General features: G+C 38.6%; 1 long non-coding RNA gene across 1 annotated transcript in view; it reads left to right on the top strand.

The window, feature by feature from the left end:
• LOC138445906 (uncharacterized) overlaps window positions 1-25796 on the top strand; it is a 41885-nt gene extending 16089 nt beyond the window's left edge. Inside the window, exons 2-3 of the long non-coding RNA XR_011259039.1 lie at window positions 12813-12950; window positions 24570-25796. This is a non-coding gene — a long non-coding RNA (uncharacterized lncRNA). The remainder of the gene's footprint in view (window positions 1-12812; window positions 12951-24569) is intronic.
• Window positions 25797-27742: the final 1946 nt, after the last annotated feature.

Genomic DNA, 27742 nt, shown 5'->3' with positions numbered 1-27742 from the left:
GTTAATCCATCTCTCTCATCTTAGTGGCAAAGATGCTCTTTTAGGGGATTTCTGGAGCTCACATAAAAATACAGGAGGACATGAGTACCTGTCCTCCCTGGTACCTGTCTATTTACCACAGCAGGCTTTGCCCTGTTCCATTGCCAAGCTGTATCCTACCAACACTGGGAGAATTTTTTAATATTTTGGCTTAGATTTGTTGGAGGCAAGGATAAGTTTCACTGATACTATCTCTATGCTTGCTCCTTGGAAGAAAAGCTATGGCCAACCTAGACAGCATATTAAAAAGCAGAGACGTTACTTTGCCAAGAAAAGTCTCTCTAACCAAAGCTATGGTTTTTCCAGTAGTCATGTATGGATGTGAGTGTTCGACTATAAAGAAAGCTGAGCACCAAAGAATTGATGCTTTTCAACTGTGGTGTTGGAGAAGAAGACTCTTGAGAGTCCCTTGGACTGCAGAGTTCAAACCAGTCAATTCTGAAGGAAATCAGTCCTGAATATTCATTGGAAGGACTGATGCTGAAGCTGAAACTCCAATACTTTGGTCACTTGATATCAAGAACCGACTCATTGTAAAAGACCCTGATGCTGGGAAAGATTGAAGGCAGGAGGAGAAGGGGATGCAGAGGATGAGATGGTTGAATGGCATCACCAGCTCGATGAACATGAGTTTGAGCAAGCTCTGGGAGTTGGTGATGGACAGGAAAGCCTGGTGTGCTGCAGTCCATGGGGTCACAAAGAATCAGACACGACTGAGTGACTGAACTGAACTGAATCTCTACATCTAAAGTGTTGGGGTGATTTCTAATTACCCAGAGCTTCCGCTGACCCCAGCAGTGGAATTTTAACTCAGATAGGTAACAGATTGGGTTTAAAGTTGATAAACTTTCAAGGCCCTACCCTGAACTTCAACTTGCTTAACCAAGAAATTGGCTCTTTCCCTTACTTTTGCTGGATCATCTCTCTTGACTGAGGTCTGGACCATGACCCCATCATTTTTCATGCTGACCTGCTAGGCTTCTGCTGCTCTGCTCTGCTTACCATACTGAGCCTTGTGGAAGTAGCTTGCCCTTTTTTCTCTGCTCCTTCCCCTGCTGCTGCTGCTAAGTCACTTCAGTCATGTGCAACTCTGTGCGACCCCAGAGCCGGCAGCCCACCAGGCTCCCCCATCCCTGGGATTCTCCAGGCAAGAACACTGGAGTGGGTTGCCATTTCCTTCTCCAGTGCATGAAAGTGAAAAGTGAAAAGTGAAAGTGAAGTTGCTCAGTTGTGTCTGACTCTTAGCGACCCCATGGACTGCAGCCCACCAGGCTCCTTCGTCCATAGGATTTCCCAGGCAAGAGTACTGGAGTGGGGTACCATTGCCTTCTCCGACTCCTACCTCTACTCCTACCCTAATCCAGCCTGCAAGGGACTGGGCTTCTGTCTCCAAGGGGAGGAATTGGCTCCCAACTGTGATGGATGTTCATGGCAGACTGAACAGAAACACAATCTTCTGGGCTTCTGTCTCCAAGGGGAGGAGTTGGCTCCCAACTGTGACGGATGTTCATGGCAGACTGAACAGAAACACAGTCTCCTCTCATTGTGGGTCTTTCTGCCATGTGGCTTCTTACATTTGTTCTTCACTTAGCGGGTTAAATGTCTTATACTGGCACTTGCCTCCACAAACTGAGTGTGCTAGTGTCCTGTGGAGGTCAATCCCACAGCAGGGTCCATGATAATAGCTTCCCTCCTATCTGGTCCCATGTCCTCCTTTTAGCATCCCATGTTGCTGAAGTCCCCACTCACCTGGAGGCAAGCCCACCTAAGACATGACAGATCGCCTCACATAAATGAATTCCCTATTTTCCAATCATTGGCTATATTCCAGCAAGATACAATATTGAAATGTTAATCTATCAAATAAGAGACCCACTGGAAGGCTAGGACTTTATTATTTGCTCTGAAAATGTCACGTAAGTTTAGGAAACTTTAAACTCCTCTTTGGTTATTTCATTAGGAAAAAGTAATCTCATTTAACTGGCACTTTTACATCTACATTTATGCGTTTAAAACACTGAAGTGAGTGCTCTACAGCTATGTAAAGAAACACATTATCAAAACATTAGGAAATGATTAAACTGACATTTTCTTAAGAAAACGAAAGGAGCAGGAAAAAGCCATTCTAAAAGGACTGAGTGCTACATACTCCAGATATTATCTTCAGTGCTTACTCAGGGATCTTTAAAGAAGCTTATTACCAAGTACCCTAAGAAGACAAGTGTGGATGTGTACAGATCAGAGGAATGCAAGTTAATGCACCTGCCAGATTTTACTATCGTACAAAGTGTGTCAATCAGCACTCAGACCTTGCATTTAAAACCGTGTTCTTTCAGGTTTCCTCTGGGCTGTATCATTCATAACTCAATCGTCTGAGTCAGTAACCGTTCCGCGTTGCCAACTGTCATACGTGGCATAAATGTGTGTGAACACAAGTGCACATGGGCCTTGAGGTTATTTATAACCTCCTCTGGACACACAAAAATATTTTGAAATGAGAAAATGTTAGAACCTTGACTACTCAAGCTGTTAAAGACACTTACTCAGCTAGCACTTATTAAGCACTTGCTGTATACTGGGCACCACTTTTCATGATTTCACCCAGAAAATCTTACATGATCAGCAGGCAAATTTCTAGGATTCAGTTTCAGACTGGTGGGGAATCTTACTCTTCTATGGAAGAAGAAAAGATACATGCTGACTTCATTAGGACAACATTTCCACCAGTAAGGTTAACCCCAAAAGGAAGGAACAAGATTAGGAGCTCAGGGATGTCAGAAGTTTGTTGTGAATATTCTTCCTCTTTTCTAAGGCCCTTCCCAAGGATTCTGCAAAAATATGCCAGATATTTGCTTTTGCAATAGATATGAGGGTGGGTGTAGAGTGAATAAGATTGGTAGGTGTTTGTTATAGGTTGATATGAACATTATTCAAATTTTGTCTTCTGACTTATTAACAAAAGTTGATATGGTTGATCACAGGCTCCTTCCCCAAATGCTGTGTTTCCTTGGTTTCTCAACACCGTGAAAGGATTAGTCACTCAGTTGTGTCTGACTCCTTGTGACCCCATAGACTGTATCTCATTAGGCTCCTCTATCCCTGGAATTCTCCGGGCAAGAATACTGGAGTGGGTAGCCATTCCCTTCCCTGGGGAATCTTTCCAGCCCAGGGATTGAACTTGGGTCTCCCACATTGCAGGCAGATTCTTTGCCATCTGAGCCACCAGGGAACACTATAACCTGACAGATTTCCCCCAAAGGGATTGCCTTTTGGGGCAGGAGAACAGGGGAGATTACGAGAGGGTGCTAAGTAACATACCCCAGGTCACACAGAGAGGTTCCTCTGACTACTGCCCTGAGTACAGAGACTTGGGACAGAGTATGTGGCCTCAGTCATGAGTCTTGTCCAGTAGTTTGTTCTGAGGGAAAAAGAATGTGAAATAGAAAAAAAGACTGAACTAAGAGGCTGGAGACTTGGATCTCCTCTGGTTCTTCTCGCTGTTAGCAATGTGATCTTGGCTTGGACGGAGCCCCAAATTCTTCCTCTTTAATGTGGGGATAATAATGCCTACTTGCCTAACCTCACAGGGCTGATTTTAGGAAAAAAGAGATTATCTATATCAGAGTCCCTTGAATTCAAGCACTAATTAAATTTAGTGTGAAGAAGAGTAACATGATCCTTTTCCCGGTCCCAGCACTTACTATCTGTGTCATCCCTGCCAAATTAATCAACCCCTCTCTGCTTTGGTTTCCTTAGCTTTATAAAGAGCACACGAAAAGTAGATACCTTACAAGGTTGCTCTAAGTTTAAATTTAGACGTATGGTATTTTAGACAAGATCGTCTCAGCAAAGATTGCTTTCTTTTACTCACAATACTCATTGCATGATGTCCATTTAGTAAGGAAGAGTCCAGTTAAACTAGGTCAAGGATCAGAAGACACAGGGATGGTCCCTAATGCTCTCGTTGCCTCCCTGTGTGTCTTTGGGTGAATTATTTGACCTCAAAACCTGAGTTTCCTCCTCTGTAACAGGCACTTTGTAGGGCTGCTATGAGGATATGATGAGAATATCTATATCAAGAACTTGGCATATAGCTGCCATACAGTAGATTCACCTATAGTAGTAGAGAAGCAGAGCAGGGCTGCAAAAATTATAGTTTCTTTCCTTTTTCTCATCTTTCATGCTCCTTTGATCCCATCTTCCTAATGTGTGGGATGTAGATTTTTATTCTTATCTTGCATCTCTTTGGGACTCTTTTGAGACAGTGTAGAGATACAGCTTATGTAGGCACTCAAGTCATTGTGTTGGTGCAAAATATGATTCATAACAATGGTGGCTAGTGATTTACTAATTGACTCAGAAACATTAATGAGTGCCCGTTATATCAGCACCATGCTAAGTTCTGGGGATATGGTGTTGACTATCACAGATGTAGTCTTAACCCTCAAGGAACTTTTAGAAGGAAAACACATGTGTAAGTGATATATCCTGGTGTCTGTTTTAAGAAAACAGAGTACTATAATCTCCATTGATAATTAAACCTGTTAGTTTTGCTTAATCTAGCATTTCTCATTGTTATTTCATCATAGGACAATCTCCCTTGCTGTTGTTTTTTGCATTTCACGCAAACCCACTAAGATGTCATGGAACACAACCTGGAAAACATCACTGAAGGAGGCAGGATTTCCTCTCCCATGAAGCCTGGTATCTATTCCCTCAATGTGCTGTATTTGCATAAATCATATTATGTAGGTGGCTGCCTGCTTTGCCCATGGTCAAGGCCAGCCCTAGATAGGGTACAACCGTGGAGTGAACAAAACAGGAGTCACTCCTGGGCAGAGAACACAAACTTTGTCAGAAAATAAATTACTGGAAACATTTTTATTAAAGAAGAGGAGTCGTTTCGAGGGTGTGATAGCTTCCGTTAAAGCGTATGCAGTTAATCATTCCTTGTTTGAGGTTTGGACTTTCTTCCCTTTGATGTAATTAGCCATTAGGCTTTCTGAAGTACATTTTTCATGTCAAGGAGACAATGGTTTCAAAGGAGAGATAGGGTGGGGCTGAAAGGAAGGCCACGTTAATGCACAGAGCAGCAAAAGACACAGGAAAATACCAACACTCCTTACACCAGCCAGTTGCTAGCAGTGCATTGGAACATGATGCTATTTCACTGTAAATACAGCAATGTTTTACACACTGCTTTGTTGCATTAAAAAGATTTTCTGGAACTTTTTCCAGAACTGTGGGATGGATGTGTTTGTGAATGGTATGGAAGCGCTTTCCTGGTTCAACCAGAGAAGATCTCCTATTATGTTTCATTTGTTTATACTTCAAAGCAAGATGCCATTTGAAAAAATAATGACTGCTAAAAACATTTTAAAACCCCTGAGTCAATGATTTAAGAGTGAGACAGGATTTGATTAGCTACCTGTTGCTCCATCTCTACCAAAATTGGCTTTGGGGTAGCAGAATAAATTTCTAAATCGCGTCATCCAAAGAAATAATAGTTTAACCAAACTCATTATTCATTTCATATGAAAGTACACTACTCACAATAAACTGAGAGAGACTGTTGGATTTTGTGTACATATATGAGCACATAAGGGCTTCCCTGGTGGCTCAGTGATAAAGAATCTGACTGCAATGCAGGAGACCCTGGTTTGATCCCTGGGTCAGGAAGATCTCCTGGAGAAGGATATGGCAACACATTCCAGTATTCTTTCCTGGGAAATCCCATGGACAGAGGAACCTGGCAGACTACATATAGTACATGGGGGTCACTAAAGAGTTGGATGTGACTTAGTGACTGAAAAAAACAACAGCAACAATGAGCACATGGGCAAATGTGGGAATGGGAATGGGTGTGTGTGCATGTGTGTGAATTAGAGGAACTTTAAAGCTGACACTAATCTGAATTATACCTTTAAAGAGCTTGGACAAATACAAGAAGTAAGGCACACATACAAATCATTATCATCAAAAGCAGAAAGTAATATGTGCCAGGTAGTAGATGAAAATTAGTTCACATTCAAATTTAAACAAAAACATCACCCAAGAGGATGTCCTTGTCTTCATTATTTATCTTACAACAGCATAAAACATACAAAGTATACAGGTTAATCACCAGAATTTTGCCACTCCAGACTGATTATTTTTTTAAAATTTCTTTGTATCACTGTGAGTGTTTTTTATGGAAAAACTAAAGCAAAGTTGAAGCTTCCTTTGATCTTTCACTTCCATTTACCTGGGCCTGTATCCAGTCTCAATGATAGTCATGAATTTGATATGTGTCCTTCCAGCTCTTGCTTAATATTTTTCTAAAAATGTGTTTGTATCCATGTGTACTGTTTTTTCTTGGTTTTCCAAATGAGCATGCACAGTATTAAACTTTTTGCATTGTTTCCATTCAATATTGTAGTCTTGAGCTGTATAGATGTTGAGAGCCCCAAATCCTAACCTTAGACCATCAGAGAGCATCTAGATGCGGAAATAAATGGTTGAGTTTATAATTTTATTACTGTGTTAGTACCCCATGTTGAGAAAATGTCTCCTTTAATTTATTCCTTTCCCTCGTGCTGGGTGTTAAAGTTCTTTCCAATTTGTCATATTTAAAAACGATGTTGCAATGAATATTGTTTCATATTCAAAAGAGATTCTTTCAGGTGAGATTTCCTCTCACGGTTAGTAGAAATGAGGAGCTAACAGGATGTATACTTTTAGTAGATCCTGCCAAATTGCTCTCCAAAGCATGCTGTCTATTTCTGCTTTGAACATCAGTGAGTGAGAGTTCTTGTTTTTCCACATTCAAGTCAATGTATGGTGGGGTTGAAATTTTAGATTTTTGCCTATTTGTTTTTCTTTTTTTTCACTTCCAAGTTTCATGGAAGTGAAACTTGATAACTATTCGTGTGAACATCATTTTAAAGATTTAATGACCATTTGGATTTCTTCTGTGACTTCTTTGTACCATTTTTGTACTTTCCCATTAGGCAACTATGTCAGTGTGATATATTTTGCAAATTTCTTCTTTTAGCAGGTTGCTATTTTTCTTCAAAATCTATTTACAATATCTTCTGACATTCATAATCTTTGCAGTTTTCCAATGAATGAAACTTATTTATTTGTTTATTTTGGGCTGTGCTGAGTCTTCAGTGCAGCATGCGCTTTCTCTAGTTGTGGTGAGAAGGGGCCACGCTGCGGTGGGGGGATTCTCACTGCGATGGTCTGTCTTGTAGGTACACGGGCTTCAGTGGTTGTGACTCACAGGCTTTGACGTGTGGGTTCAGCAGTTGTGGTGCATGGACGTTTGTTGCTCCATGTGGAATCTTCCCAGACCAGGCACTGGACCCGTGTCCTCTGCACTGGTAGGTGGATTCCTATCCATTGTACCACCAGGAAGTCCAAAACTTAATCTTTTAGGGGTGCAGGTACAGATTTAATTTTTTTCTGCAAGAATCATTAATATTCTTTAGGTCTCACTCCATTTGGCATTCTGATTGAAGAGGGCAACAGAGTATAAGTAAGAATGCAGGGTGTGGAGCCAGGCTGCCTAGATTCAATCCCAGATCTGCCACTTACAGACTTTGTTGCTTTAGCTGTTATCTTCTGAGCTTCAGTTTTCTCATCTGTAAAATGGGGGTGATAAAATAGTCCCTTTTGTGGGTATTTTTGTCAAACAATTAGTATATGCAAAGCATTTATAACAGTCCTAGAATGTGGTAGTATTATATATGTTTGCTATTATTAATTTTTCATCAGAAGAAATACTATAACCTGAGTTTTAAAATACCTACGTCTAAGCCAACTTTAGTTTCTCATAGGATAAATGTATTTGTATATTGAAAGATGAGCCTGGAGCACAATAACACATGTATTCAGAGGACTAAAATGACATATGGCTAGCTCTTATTTATATTTATTTATGTTCCTGCTATAAACACCTCATTTCTCTTTTTATTCTTAGTACCTAATACAGTGCCTGGCATAACTTAACTGTCATCCAGGGTCTGATGAGTGAATGAATAAATAAATGAACAGTTTTCTTATGTTTCTATTTAGCCATACACCCCAATATTTCTTGTCGGTATTTTCTCAGAATGAAAACTGCCTTAATATCAGCACAAACAAACCCAAGAGGATCAATCAGCTGCAAAATTATTATGCAAAACATTCCTATGCCAAATATAAATGACTTTTGGATTATCTGATGTTATGTGTTTTCTGCATCGCTACCCCTTCCATCAGTGTGAATATTCAACAGATAGGTGTGCTAAGCAATCAAGCGCCTGCTTCACCAACAGGGAGTTGAAGAAAGTGAAAACATTCCAAATTGTTTTAGGATAGACTCCTCCTTGTTAATGCTACTCACTCCATTTGTGCTCTTGAGTCAATCACAGTATAAAGCACTCAGAGGCTTCTAAACTGAATTTGTTGTGATAAAATTTCCTGGCGTTTGAATTTGGGAGGGTGAATGTCACGCCATCGTTCATATATCAAGTTACAGCCCATCCACTCACCCACCTGTGTATACATCTATTCTCAGAGATTCTGCTCTACGCTTTTGTGCATTGGGTGGTGCTGTGGAAGATGCAGAAGATAACAAGCTGTTTCTGTCTGTTCCAAGAATCTGGAGAAAATCATGATGCCCAACCAGGGAGGCCTGGTGTGCTGCGATTCATGGGGTCACAAAGAGTCGGACCTGACTGAGCGACTGAACTGAACTGAACTGAACCCCTGAAAAATGCACAGATTCTAGTCCGAGAGTCTCTATTTTCCAGTTAAGCTCTAATATTTGCTGTGATGCCTGTAGCAAATACTTAAACTTTCCTAAAATACCAGTAAGGACATGTATATAAATTATGTGGACAATAGTAAGTGCTCTCCCAAGTTTAGTTTTTATTCCTACAACTGTGGATGTCAAATGGATAAAGAGGAATGCTTACTTTAAATGCAGCCATAATTCTGAAAACATGGCAAATCTGACAAAGATATTTGTGAATATTGGAAACTGAGGATGGGGCAACGCTGACCATAGGTCAACTCCAGACTCTGTAAAAGCGTGTCCATGCCATCACTTACAGCAAATATCTGTTAAATCCTTACTGTTGGATAGGGTCTCTTGTAAATGCTTTTACATCTATTAATTCATTATTTTAGTTCTTCCGGAAATAATACGCAGAGGGTTCTAGTATTCCAAATTTACAGATGGAGAAATTGAACCAGAGTGAAGCTAACAATATTGAGTCAGCTCACATGATAGAAATTGATAAAGTCAGATGTGGATTCTGAAGTCTAGCTCCAGAACCCATGCTCTAGCTACCTGTCCTTGTTTAAGGTGATGGATTGAAGACTACTGGACTCAGCTCATGAGACTAGCCTTTGTTTCTCAGAAATGGAGGGGCCTGTAACATACAGAAAACATGGAAGCCAGGATTAAGCTTCCCTCAAGTCAAAGAAGTAGCTCTCGGTTTCCCAGAAAAAAATTTTTCTTGACCTCAAAGTAATGAGAGTACACCCCTCTTGTTTTAGGTCTAAAGTGGAGGTTTCTTGTATTTATACAATAACTATTTCTTGAACATGCACATTTATCAGAGGAGGTATTGTCAGGATATAGTAGATAACAAGATGGGCATATTAGGATATAGTGGATAATAAGCTTTTGGCCCTGAATGAGTACATAGCATTGCACAATGTCATTGTACTTCAATTTATTCTAATTTTGGAGAATCAAAGGATTAGATTAAAAATCTAAAAGTCTGATATCTATCATCAGGTTTGTTTACTGTTATTTGTCAATAATTTCCATGTACTATAGATCAAGTTTCTTCTAAATATACAAATAATCTGTTTCAAATTAATTGCGTGTCTCAAGGACTGTGTACTGGGCTCAACAACCTCTCTAAGCACACACCAAACTATACTTTGCAGCCTGATTTGCCCTTTAGGTGTGGTTGGCCACTGGGATGTGGGCTGTCATCTGAAGCAGTTTTTAGCAGAAATAAATATGTCTAGATTTCTGTGTTCCTTGAGTAAAAATACAGTCTCATACAGCATTAAAGAGCCATGGAATCTAGAACCTGCTTCCTGAAAATGAAGAAAGTATCTTCCCATCAGAGCAAATGCCTAGGAGACATGTGTTCACTCTTCCCACGGGTGTAGTACTTCTGTTATCTTAAAATGCCACCATTTTTCAGTTTGCTGGGGTCCTGTGATCCAGCCATTTTCATTGTATTCCTTTTTTTAATCAGTTTCTGTTCTGCAATGATAAAATATTTGAAATTCTGGTATTGAATTTCATCTCCTCCTGAGACTTTCTCATTTAGAGACACGGCTCTTGAGCAGTGCCAAAGTTTCAGCTCCTAAAATTCAGAGGCAGAGATTTAAAACCAGTAGCAATCTGGGCAGATGTCAGCGGGTGAGAGGTTTCCACAGCCAGTCCTCATAAAGCACATGTCCATACCTCACTGTGGCTTCTAATCCCCCAATAAAGCACAGATCCTACCGCGATCATCGGCAGAGTCTCATGTCCAAAGGCAGATATTTTATTCAAATAATCTCACACTGCTCTGTGGGAAATACTATTTTCATTATGTTTGCAAACATGTTAGCATTCATTAAAATGTGCACTGCCTGCAAGAAAGATTCATGGTGAGTTTTTTTCCTGTTAGAGGACATATTTGTGAACAGCTCTCATGAGGCAGAAGTTTTTAACACTGGTGATTTGAAATGTGTGGTACTTTACATTGCTCCGCTCATCAGAAAGTTTCAGAATATAGGCATCTGGGGTACATTCTATCCCTCCAGCCATCTGACTGGGCCAGGCCTTCAAAATTCTGGAACTAAGTCCTTAAGCTCCCTTTTTCCTTGTGGAAGACTTCATTCTGGACTAAATTTTGGTTTTATTCTGTTTGTTTATTTTTTTTTTTCTTTTCCTATTCCATCATGCTATCCCTACCTGATCAACACTTTTGAAGGCTTCTTTTTGTTTCTTTATTATTTCTCTTATGTCTTTTTTGTTTTGTCTTCTGTTTAGGTCTTAACAACTTCATAGCCTACTTTGTTGAGAACACACTTTGTCCTTTTTATCCATTGTATGCTTTTTATTACCTGTCTCGGTATTATTCCGTTTTGCAATGGATGGGATACTAAAAACTCAAAAGCAGAAAGTGTTTCTAAATTGAATGTAACTTTTATGTAGATTTATGTGTTTAAAGATGCTTTGCATTAGTCAAATGAAATGCTACCTAGCTCCAGAGGTACTGTTAGACTAGATTCTTTCCTTTCTAAATGAATGGACATTTATTTGTACAGAAGAAGAGACTCAGAGCGTATAAGTATAAATTTAAGTAAACTTTAATTTATAAAATGAACATGATCCCATAGTCATGATTGTATTTCTTACACATAACACAGTCATATGCACACAGGTACACACACACATGCAAATACCTATACTTCATGGTAATGGCCAGGCAGCAACAGTGTGAAGTCTAGTCAGGTCAAAAAATTACTGGTGTCCAGCAGCAGCAGACAAAAGTTAACCATCATACCATTTTCAGGAAAAATAATCTATTTATCCCTAAAAATTATGCTAAGTGACAATCACATCTTTCATTTTAAATAAAGCCTTTAGGGGACTTTCCTGGTGGTCCAGTGGCTAAGACTCCACACTCCCAATGCAGGGGGGCTTGGGTTTGATCCCTTGTCAAAGAACTAGATCCCACAAGATACAACTAAGACTTGGTACAGCCAAATTAATGAAATAAATAAATATTTTGAAATAGTTATTAAAATTAAATAATACCTTTAAAGCTAAAATCAAATTGCTATGTTGTCAAATCTCTTAGGAGACAATCTAGTGATCAACAGAAGAAAATTCCATCCTAGGGAGGCTGTCGCAGGGAGTGAGCTAGTACTCTGGGAAAAAGAGGTGTTTAGGGATTTTCTACCAAGACTTGCTATTTCAATCTTCATTCCAGTGAATTTTAAATCAGTTGAAAAATTATTTTCTTCTTTGTCAGTGATTGGTAAAAATGGTGTCCCTGTACCAAATGAGTTATTCAGCTTTTATTTCCTCATTTATAGAAAGAATCACAATTTCAACTTAAAATTGAGATGCTGAAGAGATTATGGGATATGATCCCTGTAAAGGTCAGAATAAAACCTGATACCTAATAGGGTCTCCACGGTAGTGACTCCTCCTGGCACTATCTTTTGATAACACTTCCTGGCTAGTATCTTGTTGTCCCTAAACTTTCTGTCACCTATTTGCATATAATTTCAGAAAATCTAGGGCTAGAGGTCTTGCTGGAGAACTTCACAAGGATCTGCTTTCCTCTTTATGGTTTTAAGATGTTTCCTAGTCGCCTAGGGTCTGCCTGTTGCAACCATGGTCCCTACACCTTCATAGTTCTTATGTGTGCAGTCAGACTCGGTCTATTCAGACTTGACATGGGATATGTGGGGATCTATGTAGATTCAATTCAGTCATTCTACTTTGAAAAATAATATTTCAAGCTTACTATATCTTTTTACTTCCAAATTGATAGGTAGAGAATCTGATATTCTAATCAAAGCATTCATTCTAACCCAAGTAAAGATCAATGACTTCTGGTAATCAGAGCCTGAGTGTTTTGGTTTAATTTGAAAGAGAATTCTAGTAGCAAAAAAATTTCAGAATAGGAAAGTGGAAAAAAAAAGACCTTAGTATATATAATATAATTAAATTTGGAAAAGATCTAAAAGACTGTATGTATCAATTTCTCATTACTTAGATGGAACTGAAGACAAGAAAGAAAGAAGGAAAGAAAGTAAGTGTTGGTCTCCCAGTCGTGTTCAACTCTTTGCAACCCCATGGACTGTAGCCCACCAGGCTCCTCTATCTATGGGATTCTCCAGGCAAGATTACTGGAGTAAGTAGCCATTTCTTTCTCCAGGGGATCTTCCTGACCCAGGGTTTGAACCCAGATCTCACACATTGTAAGCAGATTCTTTACCAAAAGGGACTAAGTAAAATTTTTAAGGTGATTTAGTGAGCTAAATTTGGAGCTGAGACTAGAACTTGAGTATTCTAATTCCTAGTGCTTTTGGTTGTTTTTTTTAAAACCTGTATTCCATTGTCTTTTAAAATAGATGTTTTGTTGAAGGTTGGATCCATGGTCTATTCCACTTATAAAGCATGAAGCCTGGGCAGCTGGATGGCTCTCTCCTCAGATTTCTACCCTGGTCTTTATCACCCAATTTTTCTGTCTTATTCTGGTAATCAAAGAACTAAAAGCCCTATGTCAGTAGTGTTTTATTCACTGAGAAATGAATAATACAATTATAGAAATGCAGGGTTCATCGGATACATACTGAACACATATCAGACATTGTGCTAATTATACACATAAACCATCCATAGTTTCTTTCGAGGAGAAGCTCACAATCTTGTGGAGAAAGAGATTCATAAACAAATAATTATAATTCAAATAAGTATTGCAATTTATAATGTAAACAGGATCCATTTCTAATACATTTTCAGAGTATAATTGGGAAGAATGTGTAGACAGTTTTTGAATATTATTTCCTCATATTGAGATGAATATATCAGGCTATATGTTAATTAATTCTTTACCTTCTCTTATCCTCCCATCATTTAACATGAATCATGTTAATAATCTCAGTATTAAGTTATAGGATATTCAAGTGGGGCATTCAGCTAGCGGTGGAAAGGACATCACCCCAAAATGGATGAGGAGACATTTTTCTATCATTTTTTGTTGAGAGAATTTTCATGTTTCACTTGTATGAGGGAAAGTTGAGTCATGTCAGGTGTAAGCACAATTTTGCTATTTATTTAGATGTTAAAAGTGAAAGTGAAGTCAGTCAGTTGTGTTCGACTCTTGTGACCTCACGGACTGTAGCCTACCAGGCTCCTCTGTCCATGGGATTTTCCAGGCAAGAGTACTGGAGTGGGGTTCCATTGCCTTCTCCAGGAGATCTTCCCAACCCAGGGATTGAACCCAGGTCTCCAGCATTGTAGGCAGATGATTTTACCACCTGAGCCACAGGGAAGTTAGATGTTAAGAAGGTTAAAAGAGGGTTTTTTTTTTGTTAACATCTAGATAAAAAAGCACTTCTGAATGAAAAAGGGTTAGACTGTGATGAGTTTGTGCAGTTCAAATGAGCTACGCTGGAACTACTGTTTCCAGAATTCCCTTAACTGTATGGCCCCCTTAAGGAAAGTGTGTGGCACTTGGAAGGCACAGTGAACATCAGCCTTCATGCTTTGAGGCTCCTGAGGGTGTTGGAGCCGCTGCACCTCATGCACATTGGTGTGGACTTGTAAACTCACTTTGTGAGCTTCACACCCTTGGCTCTGTCTACTCCTCCAGCCCTCACTGAGCAATCGCCTCTTTCCATTTCACCTAGTTCTGCCCCAGGTGAATGTACAGCTTCAGGGAGAAGGGAGCCAACTTCTGGCAGATCACCCATGACATTGAGAAACAGGTGCAAGTTCCAATTTGTTCCCACTCTTCTCTCTTCACTTAGAGTTTTTCTTTCTGATTAGCTACTCTGATGACCTTCAGTGAGCTCAGAATCAGGCTTCTTCCCTAGTGTTCATGAGTGTATAACGTCTAATCCCTATTTGAAATTCATTATTTTTTATCACTGCTTCTCTGAAGGAAACTTTTCATATTCAAAATGAAAACCTTGTTATTTAGAATGTTTAAATATTATGCATGTGTTGCTGCTGCTGTTGCTTTCTAGTTTCAGTCCTTCATTTTAACCTACACGATTCTCTTTAGATGTTGGTTATGGCACTGGTATAATTCGGGTTCTGTTTCATGTCCTCTGCAATTTTGGTAAACAGGTCATCTATATTTTCACATCATGTATAAAAAGATCTATTTGTTTTAGACTTATTAGCATATTTTTGGAAGCTATATAACCATGCTTATCACTTCATTCCATGAATATTTTTTTCATATTTCCATAAAGAGTAAGAAGAGAGTTTGTCAAAAACTTTGGTTGTACTCAGATGTGCTATACTTACTATATTTTTATGATTCCACAAGCTATCAGTTCTATCCGTGAGATTTTAAAAAGTTACTTTTAACTCAATTAGAAAATGGCAAGGACATGAATAGACATTTCTTCAAAGAAGGTGCACAGATGGCCAACAGGTATGAAAAAGTGCTCAAGATCACTAATCATCAGGAAAATAAAAATTAAAACCACAATGAGATATCACTTCACTCCTGTAAGAGTGGTTATTATCTTAAAAAAATAGTATTTAACAAGTATTACTGAGGTTGTGGAGAAATTGGAAGTCTTATAACGTTGTTGGTGAGATTATAAAATGGTGCAGTCATTTTGGAAAGCAGTATAGAGGTATCTCAAAAAATTAAAAATAAAACTACCATATGATCTAACAATCCCACTTTTATGTATATATCCAAAAGAATTGAAGTCAGTATCTGAAAGAGATATCTTCATTCCCGTTTATTGTAGCATTATTCACAGTAACCAAGATAAGGAAACAAATACCTATAGATAAGTGAATGGATAAAGAAAATATGGTGTATGATACAATGCACTATAACTCAACCTTAAAGTAGAAGAAAATCTTGCATTATCCAGCAGCATGGATAAAAATGGGGGATATTAAGCTGAATAAAATAAGCTGGTCACAGAAGGACAAATACTGCGTGATTTCAGTTATATAAGCTATCTAAAGTAGTTGAACACAACAAAGCAGAAAGTTAAATGGTAGAGATCAGGAACTTGAGGGAGTGGGAACCAGAGAAATTAATAGTTTAAAGAAAGTTGGCAAAGTTAATTATTTTGTATATAGAAATGTCTAGTATTACCCAAAAACTATTGGAAGGAGAAAACTATAATAGAACTAGAAATAAATATAAGTACTTCTTATTAATTACCTTCTAAAAATTCATACAGCAAGAATGAGATAAAATTTAGAAGTTTTGTGTCTTCTCTACTCCATTTCTGTACTTATTTGTCCTAAGCATCACTTGTTTCTATGCTGATAGTTTTTCAGCTGTTCCTTCAATTCCCATAACTTCTGAATGACTCTGAAAATTAGACATGAACCTAAGAACTCATTGGCAGCAGCCCTCTCTGAACTTCATTACTCCAGCCCTGCCAATGATTTTGTAAACACAAGTTTCCATGCATACATCTTTTCCTGCTGAAATATTAGAGTGGTTTTTATTTTTCTGAGAGAAGAACAATTGTTCTCATTACAATGCTTAACTCACTTCCCAGCTCATTCAGGGTAAAATTTCCCCGATGCCTTCAAGACCCTACTCAGTCTGGTCTCTGTCTGATCTTGCTCCCTCAGTCCTCTTGTTCGTGACCTCTGCTCCTGCCAGACTGGTCTTCTTACTGCTCCTCAAACCAGGAAGGTCCTCCCTGCCTCAGTGCCTTTGTATTTTCTGTTCCTTCTGCCCAGGATGCCTCTCCTCCAGATAGCTGTCCAGCTTACCCTCTCACCTCCTTCAGTTCTTGGTACAAATGCCATCTTTTTATAGAGGGCTTTCCCCTGACCACCAATTCAAAAGAATTTCTACCCTTCAGCCCAGGTTGTAGAAGTAGATGGTGGAATCCTCTCTATTTAACACATAAGAAGATATATGACTAACAGAAAAAACCCTCATCAGGGCTTTTAAATGCTAAACCTAACATTTATCTTATCCAAAGTGTAAGAACCTTAAAAAGAGTGGTGGTGACCCAAGACGTCCATCAACAGATGAATGGATAAGGAAGCTGTGGTAAATATATACAATGGAATATTCAGTTCAGTTCAGTCGCTCAGCCGTGTCTGACTCTTTGCGACCCCATGGACTGCAGCATGCCAGGCTTCCCTGTCCATCATCAACTCCCGGAGTTTATTCAAACTCATGTCCATTATGTCGGTGATGCCATCCAACCATCTCATCCTCTGTCGTCTCCTTCTCCTCCCGCCTTCAATCTTTCCCAGCATCAGGGTCTTTTCCAATGAGTTGGTTCTTTGCATCAGGTGGCCAGTTTATTGGAGTTTCAGCTTCAGCATCAGTCCTTCCAATGAACATTCAGGACTGATTTCCTTTAGGATAGACTGGTTGGATCTCCTTTTAGTCCAAGGGACTCTCCAGAGTCTTCTCCAACACCACAGTTCAAAAGCATCAATTCTTTGGTGCTCGGCTTTCTTTATAGTTCAACTCTCACATCCATACATGACTACTGGAAAAACCATAGCTTTGACTAGGCAGAGCTTTGTTGGTAAAGTAATATCTCTGCTTTTAATATGCTGTCTAGGTTGGTCATAGCTTTTCTTCCAAGGAGCAAGCATCTTTTAATTTCATGGCTGCAGTCACCATTTGCTGTGATTTTGGAGCCCCCAAAATAAAGTCTCTCACTGTTTCCATTGTTTCCCCATCTATTTGCCTTGAACTGATGGGGCCAGATGCCATGATCTTAGTTTTCTGAATGTTGAGCTTTAAGCCAACTTTTTCACTCTCCTCTTTCACTTTCATCAAGAGGCTCTTCAGTTCTTCTTCACATTCTGCCATAAGGATGGTGTCTTCTGTGTATCTGAGGTTATTGATATTTCTCCTGGCAATCTTAATTCCAGCTTGTGCTTCATCCAGCCTGGCATGTCGCATGATGTACTCTGCATATAAGTTAAATAAGCAGGGTGACAATATACAGCCTTGACACATTGCTTTCCCAATTTGGAACCAGTCTATTGTTCCATGTCCAGTTCTAACTGTTGCTTCTTGACCTGCATACAGATTTCTCATGAGGCAGGTCAGGTGGTCTTGTATTCCCATCTCTTGAAGAATTTTCCTACAGTTTGTTGTGATCCACACAGTCAAAGGCTTTGGCGTAGGCAATAAAGCAAAAGTAGATGTTTTCTGGAACTCTCTTGCTTTTTCTATGATCCAGCAGATGTTGGCAATTTGATCTCTGGTTCCTCTGCCTTTCCTAAAACCAGCCTGAACAACTGGAAGTTCATGGTTCACGTACTATTGAAGCCTGGCTTGGAGAATTTTGAGCATTACTTTACTAGCATGTGAGATGAGTGCAATTGTGCAGTAGTTTGAATATTCTTCGGCATTGCTTTTCTTTGGGATTGGAATGAAAACTGACCTTTTCCAATCCTGTGGCCACTGCTAATGGAACATTACTCAGTTATAAAAAGGACTGCATTTAAGTCAATTCTAATGAGGTGGATGAACCTAGAGCTGATTATATAGAGTGAAGTAAGTCAGGAAGAGAAAAACAAATATTGTATGCTGACATATATATGGAATCGAGAAAGATGGTACTGATGCACCTATTTGCAGAGCAGCAATGTAGATGCAGACATAGAGAACAGACTTATGGACATGGCTGGTTGAGAGGGGAAGAAGGAGAGGGTGGGATGTTTGGAGAGAGTAACATGGAAACATACATGACCATCTGTAAAACAGATAGCCATGGGAATTTGCTGTATGACTCGGGGAACTCAAACTAGGTCTTGGTAACAACCTAGAGCGGATGAGATGGGGAGGGAGATGAGAGGGATGTTCAAGTTGGAGTGAACACGGGTAAACATGTGGCCGATTCGTGTTGATGTTTGTTGGAAACCAACACAATACTGTAGAGCAATTATCCTTCAGTTAAAAATAAATAAATAAATAAGAGTCAGTGGTGGTTTAGTCACTAAGTCATGTCTGACTCTTTGTGACACCACGGACTGTAGCCCTCCAGACTCCTCTGTCCATGGAATTCTCTAGGCACAAATACTGGAGTGGGTTGCCATTTCCTTCTCCAGGGAATCTTTCTCACTCTGGGATAGAAGCTGTGTCTCCTACATCGCAAGTGGATTCTTTACTGTTGAGCTACCAGGGAAGCCTTAGAAAGGGTGAGTGGTTAGTAAACATTAGTGTTGATGTTGCAGTGATGGCAAGATTGGATAGAGCAGGGGATGATTACAACTCTTTAAGGAAGAGTAGTTAGGGTTGACTCATAACAGGGAAGACCCTTGGAGATTGAGTAACTAACTACTAGTCACATATTTCACAGCTTACATATTCTTTGTTTTAGACTAGATCCTATATTTTTTTTTTTCCTGCAAAGGCAGGTTAGAATAAAACAAATTCTATTTTTTTAAAAAATAGATCTTCTAGTCTAAACACTGTCCTAAATTCTGGTAAAGACATTTGGGACTACCTGAAAATTCCCTAATATGAGCACATTACAATGATAGGCTTACTTGGGTAAAATTACTCAATCCCTTTACTTTCTGTTCATAGGATGCATATTAAGGATTTATTTACTATTATAAAGTTATGGGTAAATGGAACTGGAGTCTAAAAAAAAGTAATGAAATGGAATCAATATGACAGGAATAATTAATTGTTCTTCTTAATCATTTATTTGGGATGTACACATTGATTATTTTCCTGAATGCCTGGCTGGAGGGGAGTGGTACAAAGAACACTTTTATGTAGAGAAACTTTCAGAATTTTAGTATCAAGAGCAAAAATAAATCAACTGGAGCCAGAGTAATATTGAAAAGATTTGGCAGAATTGACTAAAAAAATAAAATGGATCTAGCCCTCTCTGTGACCTGGGCTATTTAGCTACAGATGGTGTTCTGCCTTTAAAGAAAACAGTGAACTCTTCAAGAACAAAAATAAGATAACTTTGTTAAAGAAAAATGGATAGAGTGATTCAGGAAAAAATGTAGCTGCAGATGGCAAAAGAACACAGAGAGGACAAAATTGCCCTTTATCTGGTTTAAGGAGTGAGAAACAACTAGAAATGTGCTGGGATTCTTTCCTGGAAGAAATCTGAAGCGATGAAATTGAAGGTCACAGTGCTCCTAGAAATGGGTTTATATGATATCTGGGCACAGACAGAGAAAAAGCATCTGTAGCTGACTTTTGTTGCTCTCTGTGGGCCCCAAATGATGGATTTCCCCTCTTCTCTAAAGTTCCCCATGACACTAAAGGACATCCACAGACTCCTCCATCTCCGAAGTTAGGGTTCTGCTTTGGATTATGAAAACAACTGCTAACTTCATCTTCCTGTCTCTCGTTTTGCCCTTACAATCTTATTCTCAACAAAAATCAGTGTCATCTTTACAAATGCAAATCTGATTATATCTGTCTGCTGATAAAAGCCATTCAGTGACTCCCCATTGAACATAACAACAATTCCCAAAGTTTATTCCAATAACTGCCATGAACTGTTAGTAAATATTTTTTAAAAAGATGTGGAAAATTCTAAGTTAAGAATAAACATTTTTCTTTACAGTAGGGTTTTTTTTTTTTTAAGTATAGTTGATTTGCAATATTGTGTTAGCGTCTGGTGTACAGCAGAGCTTCAATTATATATATATATAAACATTTTTTCCAATTCTTTTGCATTAAAAGTTATTATAAGAAATTGAATATAGTTTCCTGTGCTATACAGTAAATCCTTGTTGTTTGTCTATTTTATATATAGTTTTGTATGCCTGTTAATCCCATACAATAGGTTTAGTGCTGATGTTCAATGTGAATCTCTTAGAAAGGGAAAGATATGAAAAGTAAGATTTCCCAAACTTTTTGATTATGGAAACGATTTCTTTTTCATAGAGTGTCTCACTTGACTAATTTGGTGTGGAATGCATCTTTAGAAATACTGGCTTATAGTGCAGTTCAAGTTTGTGTGCAAAGCAAGGAATAATTAGAATAATCTAGAACCCACTGTCCTTAGTCTACATTTCCCTGACACATTATGCTTTCTTTCTTCTCCATGCTGTATAAGAAGTTCCTCAGAAGATAGAAGAAATTCAAATGACTAGCAATAATTAAAGAGAATATTATATCTATAGTGCACAGAGAATAGAAGTTTAGGCAAAAAATAATTCATGCTTCTAATGATGAGTCCAGAATAAATGGAACAGAAGCAAAACCATAAATGGAATAAAATTCCCTTAAAACTTCTCTTAACTTGAACCCTTTCCAATCGATTTGACAAATGCCTACTCAACATTTTGGATCACTGGAATTTTCATAGCTTTGACTTTGTGTTTATTTTCTTCAGGTTGCAGAATGCTCAACTGGTGTAACTAATTTATATCAATCATTCCTTGATTTAAGGTCTGATAAGAAAAAAGTAAAGGGAGCTAAGAATAGTATATCAACTCAATTTAGAGAAAAATAGCTTATCTCATTTCTTTCTCCTCATTTTTGGAGGCGTGAAGAGAAGGAAAGGGGATCCAGGGAAAAGTTCTATAAGATAAAAGGTGGATAATAATTCTCAAGATGGTCAGGAAAGAACATACTTTTGAAAACAACTTGCTAAATTAACAAGTAAATTTTATGTGATACACATTTTATTTCTGAATAAGATAAAAATATAACCTTGAAAAGATGATGCTATATACAATAAAGCAAGTTTTAAAGGAAAATAAAATGCAATAACAAAGCTAGCATATTAACTGGAAATTGGAAATAATAAAATCTACAGTTCATGAAGTCAAATTGTTTTGGAGAAAAATAAGAAGTTCCATAGAAGATAGAAGAAACCAGAATATATAGCAATAATCAATGAGAAGATTATAGCTATGGAGCACAGAGAATAGAAATTTAGGCAAAAGATAATTTATGTGTCTAAAATGAGTCTAAAATAAATTTTAAAAAGCCAAACTCATAAATGGAATAAAATAAACTGAGCAAATATCTCAGAGTTTCTGTAGAATGTGCACTTGACGAAAGTAGGAAGAGGAGATTATTATCTAACCATATGAAGATCACAAAGTAAAAGAAAGACTCATACAAGATCCCCGGGAAAATAAGTTACCTACAGAAGTAGAAAATTCAGTCTTCTTCTTGACTTTAAATGCTTGGACATAATGACAGAAAGTTTGTATCATTTTGAGGGAAAAATTTGTGGCTCAAGAAATTTTTATGTAGCTACACTGCTGTTGTGAGAGCCGACTCATTAGGAAAGACCCTGATGCTGGGAAAGATTGAGGGCAGGAGGAGAAGGGGACAACAGAGGATAAGATGGTTGGATGGCATCACCGACTCAGTGGACAATGAGTTTGAGTGAGCTCCGGGAGATGGTGAAGGACAGGGAAGCCTGGCATGCTGCAGTCCATGGGGTCACAGAGTCACACACGACTGAGTGACTGAGCAACACTGTTGTTAGGGCTTCCCTAGTGGCTCAGGTGGTAAAGAATCTGCCTGCAGTGCAGGAGACTTGGGTTTGATCCCCAGGTGGGGAAGATTCCCTGGAGAAGGAAATGACAACCCTCTCCAGTATTCTTGACTGGAGAACTCCATGGACGGAGATGCCTGGCGGGCATATAGTCAGAAATATAGTACTAGAAGACTTCAATGCATCTTTGTTTCGTAGGTAAAATTAGGCAAGTAATTGTTAAAAGATTTAATTAGTATGTATAAAATTGATATAATAAATACAAGTTTAATTTTTTGTACTAAATATGGAGGCTAGTTCCCCCTGTTTTCAACGTGGCTCATGGAACATTTATAAAACTGATCACATATTAGGTGACAAAAAAAAATGCCTCATTATATTCTCCAAAACAACTTAAATAGATCACTTTTTTTTTAAAAAAAGACACTGAAATAAAATTCAAATATGCAACCATTTATAATTTAAATATTGTTCTAAATAGTTCTTGACTACTTTAGAATTTAAAAGTGTAGTTAATGGACAATTTAGAAAATAATAGCAATGAGAACACTATGTTAAATCCGAGATTTTTTTCCAGGGTCCCCTCTGAGGAAAAGATCAGATTAACAAAAATGTTTTCAGTAAAGAGAAAAGAATATGCAATTGAAGGTTATGGGGATTATAGCTTTTGTTTTCTACTTTCAAATTTCAGCCTCTTTGTTTCCACTACAAAGTTTATACTAGTGTGTGTTTATCACCAGCAAGTATGAGAATATCTGCTTTATTACAACTGCTCAACTTTATTATTTAAAATCGTTACCAACTTGCCTTTTTTGTGTGTGACCGTTTAAAGTCCATTATCTATATGTGGTCTCTGTTTAAAATCTTCCAAAGCCTTTGGTTGCAACCAGAATGAAATCTAAGCTCCCAAAAGGCTCTCTTTGGTCTGGCCCTTCCCTAACTTTTCAACTCTATCTTTCTCCATTATTTCTCTAATTCACATTTCAAAAACACTGGTCTTATTTCTCCTCTTCAAATATGAATACTCCTTTTGCTTGGAATGTTTTTCCTGAGAGCTAGGTCTAAAGTGAAGTGTCATGTTTCCCCAGAGGCCTTCAAATAGCGTTCATGATAGCTTCCAAAGGTCTTTCTACCTCTCTATGCCACAAAAGGCTTCCTTGGTGGCTGAGTGGTAAAGAATCTGCCTGCCAATGCGGGAGAGGTGGGTTTGACCTTTGATCTGGGAAGATCCCCCAGAGCATGAAACGGCAACCCCCTCCAATATTTTTGTCTGGAATATCCCATGGACAGAGGAGCCTGGCAGGTTACAGTCTATGGGGTCACAAAAGTTGGACACGACTTAGTGACGGAAGAACAGATGCAGCTTTTTCTTCTTTGTAACATATATCTTCTTCTTTTACTTATTTACTTTTTTCTAGCCAGTAGAACATAGCTTTTTTTGGGAGAGTATTTCTGTTCAACAGAAATAGAGTCCTGAACATCTAGAACAGCTACTGGTGTAAGGGGTCCTCTCAAGAGAGGTTTGTTGACTTGTCCTTGACTGTATGGTCATGTTTTAGAAAGGGCCTTCAGCACTTACATTATATAATGGCATTATTGCAGTTTCTATATGCGTGCATGCTAAGCTGCTGTGTCTGACTCTTTGCAACCCTATGGACTGTAGCCTGCCAGGCTCCTCTGTTCATGAGATTCTCCAGGCAACAATACTGGAGTGGGTTGCCATTCCCTTCTCCAGGGGATCTTCCTGACTCAGGGATCGAACCTGTGTCTCATGTCTCCTGCATTGGCAGGTGAGTTCTTTACCATTAGCGCCACCTGGGATGTAAAATGATAACGATGGTTCTTTGTGGATATGGAATAAGGGGACTTTAAGTCTTTTTATCCACAATTTCCACATTTTATGTATTTTCTCCCATAAACCTTTCTTTTTAGAATCACAACAATATTTTAAAAAGTTCTATAAGACCTTGCTGCTGCTAAGTCACTTCAGTCGTGTCCGACTCTGTGTGACCCCGTAGACGGCAGCCCACCAGGCTCCCCCATCCCTGGGATTCTCTAGGCAAGAATACTGGAGTGGGTTGTTGATTATATATCTTCATATATACTTGGATGACAGCATTAATAATAATGTACAATAATTTATACTTAGCCATGGTGAAGTAATGGATGATGACTAATATTTATGGTGTCAATAATGATAATAAGCATAGTAATTAGCAAATAGAAATGGTTGTGCCAGATTATGACAGGACTTATAAGAAAAATTCTTTATTTTCTCTATTTCATTTTTTTTTTGTTGTTATTTGCCTATCTCTCACTAAAATAAATGTAATATTTTCTGTCTACAGGTGACAGTATCTTTACTGTGAAATCTCTAGTGTGGCCTTTAAATATACTTGGAAACAGAGGTAATTCTCTGAGGGCTGAAGATAAGTCTGCAACCTGGAGATGGAAGAAGAGGACACTGAATTCAGAAGAATCTTCTAAAAGACTGAAACCAAAAAAGAGAGAATTATTTCACAAAAGGAGCCTGGGACATGATTTTCCTTGTGAGAGTTTCTATGGGATCGCAATGAGCCCCTAATGCTTTATTTAATAGAGTTTTTTTTAAAAATCCCACTTCTAGCTTTCCTATTTATCCACCCTTTCATTCACAGAATGTATGTTTTTTTGGTCTTTACTGTGCCAAGCATTGTTTTGGGATCAGAGAAAGGAATGATGATCCCAAAATAGCCACAATTACATTTCAGAGCAAAGGTACAAGTTGGAGTTTATGAAATCAGATTCCAGAACATCACGAGAAACCAGAGTAGCCTCATGGAGCAGAAGGTGAAGGTGAATTATCTTTGACTCTGGTAAAATTTCTATTTCTGTAGAGTCAGCATATGTAACGACATCTATTGTTGGTGATTCGCCTGTTTTCTTTCTCTTTTAGTTTTGGGTCAGTTTTTAAGGTTTTACTCCATCATTTCTTATTCACAGAGGATTTAGTTTGTGTGGGTTTAAAGTGTAAGATGATATTTTTCTGGAAGGAATTGCCCTGGGCTGGTAAAGAATGTCACAATTCATAACACTACTGCCTATATCTTTCTCCCCATTTTAAAATTTGCTTTGCTGTTATTTCTCTGACCTGCCTCCACTCTGTTTCAGATTTGTATACTCATGTTTCATGTATCAGTGATGATTCCAATTACACGCTAGGTAACAAGAGTTTAATAAAATGTGGCAATAAATTGTGGAAAGACATCATGCATGTGAAAAAAAAAAAAGTGTATTAAGAAATGTGTTCCAGGTAGAGCTTCCAGTATTAAATGACTAATCACATCCACACACATATACAAAGTGAAGGTTTCATTTAGTGAAATTTGGCCTTTCAAAACTAGAAGGCCAAATGGTGCCTTCTAAGTAGTTTTCTAGTCTGTCTGCAGCACGTGGCTGTTGCTTCTTTTTACTGAGAACTTTTTAGATAGTCTTCCATAGCCCTTCAGCTGAAAGAAGTTGGGAAATCTAGTTCAAAGCTCGCATTATTTTGATTTAAATAGCAAATGGGAATAAAAAGCAATAATTTATACCCAGTAGAGCCTAGTGGTCATATGACTAGAATTGAATCCAGGCAGTTCCTCTTGGTAGATATGTGATGAACTGGGCCAGTATCTTACAAGCTATTGGCAAAACCAGAATTATAATATCTCCTTTACTGAGATATGGTGGAAGATCAATATTTTTTTTTTGAAATGTAAAATATTAAGTCCAATGTGGGCCATGGTATAAGCACTCAATAAATATATTATTATGAAATGAAAGTTTAATGCAAAGGTTTGAAAAAGTATAGCAACTCTAGAACAAAACAAAATAGGTTATGTGGGGGCAGAGATGCTGTCCTGATTTTTTATTTCACTGTTACTCTCAGGTTATGCTTTATAAGATCTTCTCCATCAGGTGTAGTATCATTTGAGTTCACTTCCACTCAATACATCTTCACTAAGAACTGCTATGAAGAGTCCTAAGTTTCAGCAACAGCTTGCTGAGATAGGAATCATGCATATAACTCTTTCCTGTCCATTTCAGTTGAAAGCAAACATTCAGAAAACATAGGCGTTAAGGAAACTGTTTGCTGATGACCAGGTTTATTTCACTACGCATGTTACCAGGACTATTCCAAGGGCCCATAAAAGAGCCAGTGGTGCGTGTGCTCTATCTGTGGAGGAGTGTGTCAGAGGGAAAGGCATGTGGATTACTGGCTCAGAGAGCCCATCATTTTCTCACTGTGGGATGCTGAGAAGTTTTTAAATTCCTCTGTACTTCTCTGTTCTCCTATGTAAAATGGCAATATACATGACAGGGCACAATAAGATCTAGAGAACACGTGTTTTAAAATGTCTAGGACAAAGCTTGGCAAATGATAATCATTCAATAAAGGCTGCTGCTGCTGCTGCTGCTGCTAAGTCGCTTCAGTCGTGTCCGACTCTGTGCGACCCCATAGATGGCAGCCCACCAGGCTCCCATCGCTGGGATTCTCCAGGCAAGAACACTGGAGTGGGTTGCCATTTCCTTCTCCAATGCAGAAAAGTGAAAAGTGAAAGTGAAGTCGCTCAGTCGTGCCCAACTAGTAGCAGCCCCATGGACTGCAGCCTACCAGGCTCCTCTGTCCATGGGATTCTCCAGGCAAGAGTACTGGAGTGGGGTGCCACTGCCTTCTCCCAATAAAGGCTAGTTTGTTGGTATATTATTGATGATTTGTGGGAATAAAATGTCATTAGATGGAAAGACTAGAACTGAAGAATCAGTTATTTATAGACAGCCTAACCTTTTGGGGCTTCTCTGTTGGCTCAAACAGTGAAGAATTTGCCTGCAATGAGGGAGACCTAGGTTCAATCTCTGGGTCAGGAAGATCCCCTGGAGAGGGGAATGGCTACCCACTCCAGTATTCTTGCCTGGAGAATTCCATGGAAGAGGCGCCTGGTGGGCTGCAGTCCATGAGGTTGCAAGGAGTGGGACACGACTAAGTGACTAACATTGTTTCACTTTTCACTAACCTTTATCTTCAGGGAGGCAATACATAAAAAAAGGTTACTCGTTTTGAATTTAGAAAGATTATGGTGAAGAATAGAGACATCAGAGTCTAGGTTTTCTTCATGAACATACAAGTAAGAATAGACGAGGCAGTCCACAATAAATGAAATTGTAATATCAGTTGGTATGCCCAATATTTGATCCTGGTCCATTGGTAACTTGATCTTGAAAACGATGTTTGTTGTAGTTGTTTTTTGAAGACAATGTTACATTAAAGAGTTTTATTCAGGGATTTGAGGCTCTGTTCTTTATATCTGCTCATGAGTGATCATTATAAGAATAGTAAGTATGTCTTTTGGCTTCCCAGGTGGCTCAGTGGTAAAAAATCCACCTGCCAGTGGGGCAACCAAAGGAGATGCAGGTTCCATTCCTGGGTCAGGAAGATACCCTGGAGGAAGAAACAGCAACCCACTCCAGTATTTCTGCCAGGATAACCCCATGGACAGAG

Source organism: Ovis canadensis, chromosome 9 (genome assembly GCF_042477335.2).
Source record: "Ovis canadensis isolate MfBH-ARS-UI-01 breed Bighorn chromosome 9, ARS-UI_OviCan_v2, whole genome shotgun sequence".
Classification (NCBI taxonomy): Eukaryota; Metazoa; Chordata; class Mammalia; order Artiodactyla; family Bovidae; genus Ovis; species Ovis canadensis.
Note: the sequence above shows the minus strand (reverse complement) of the source record. Positions and strands in the feature narration are given on the sequence as shown.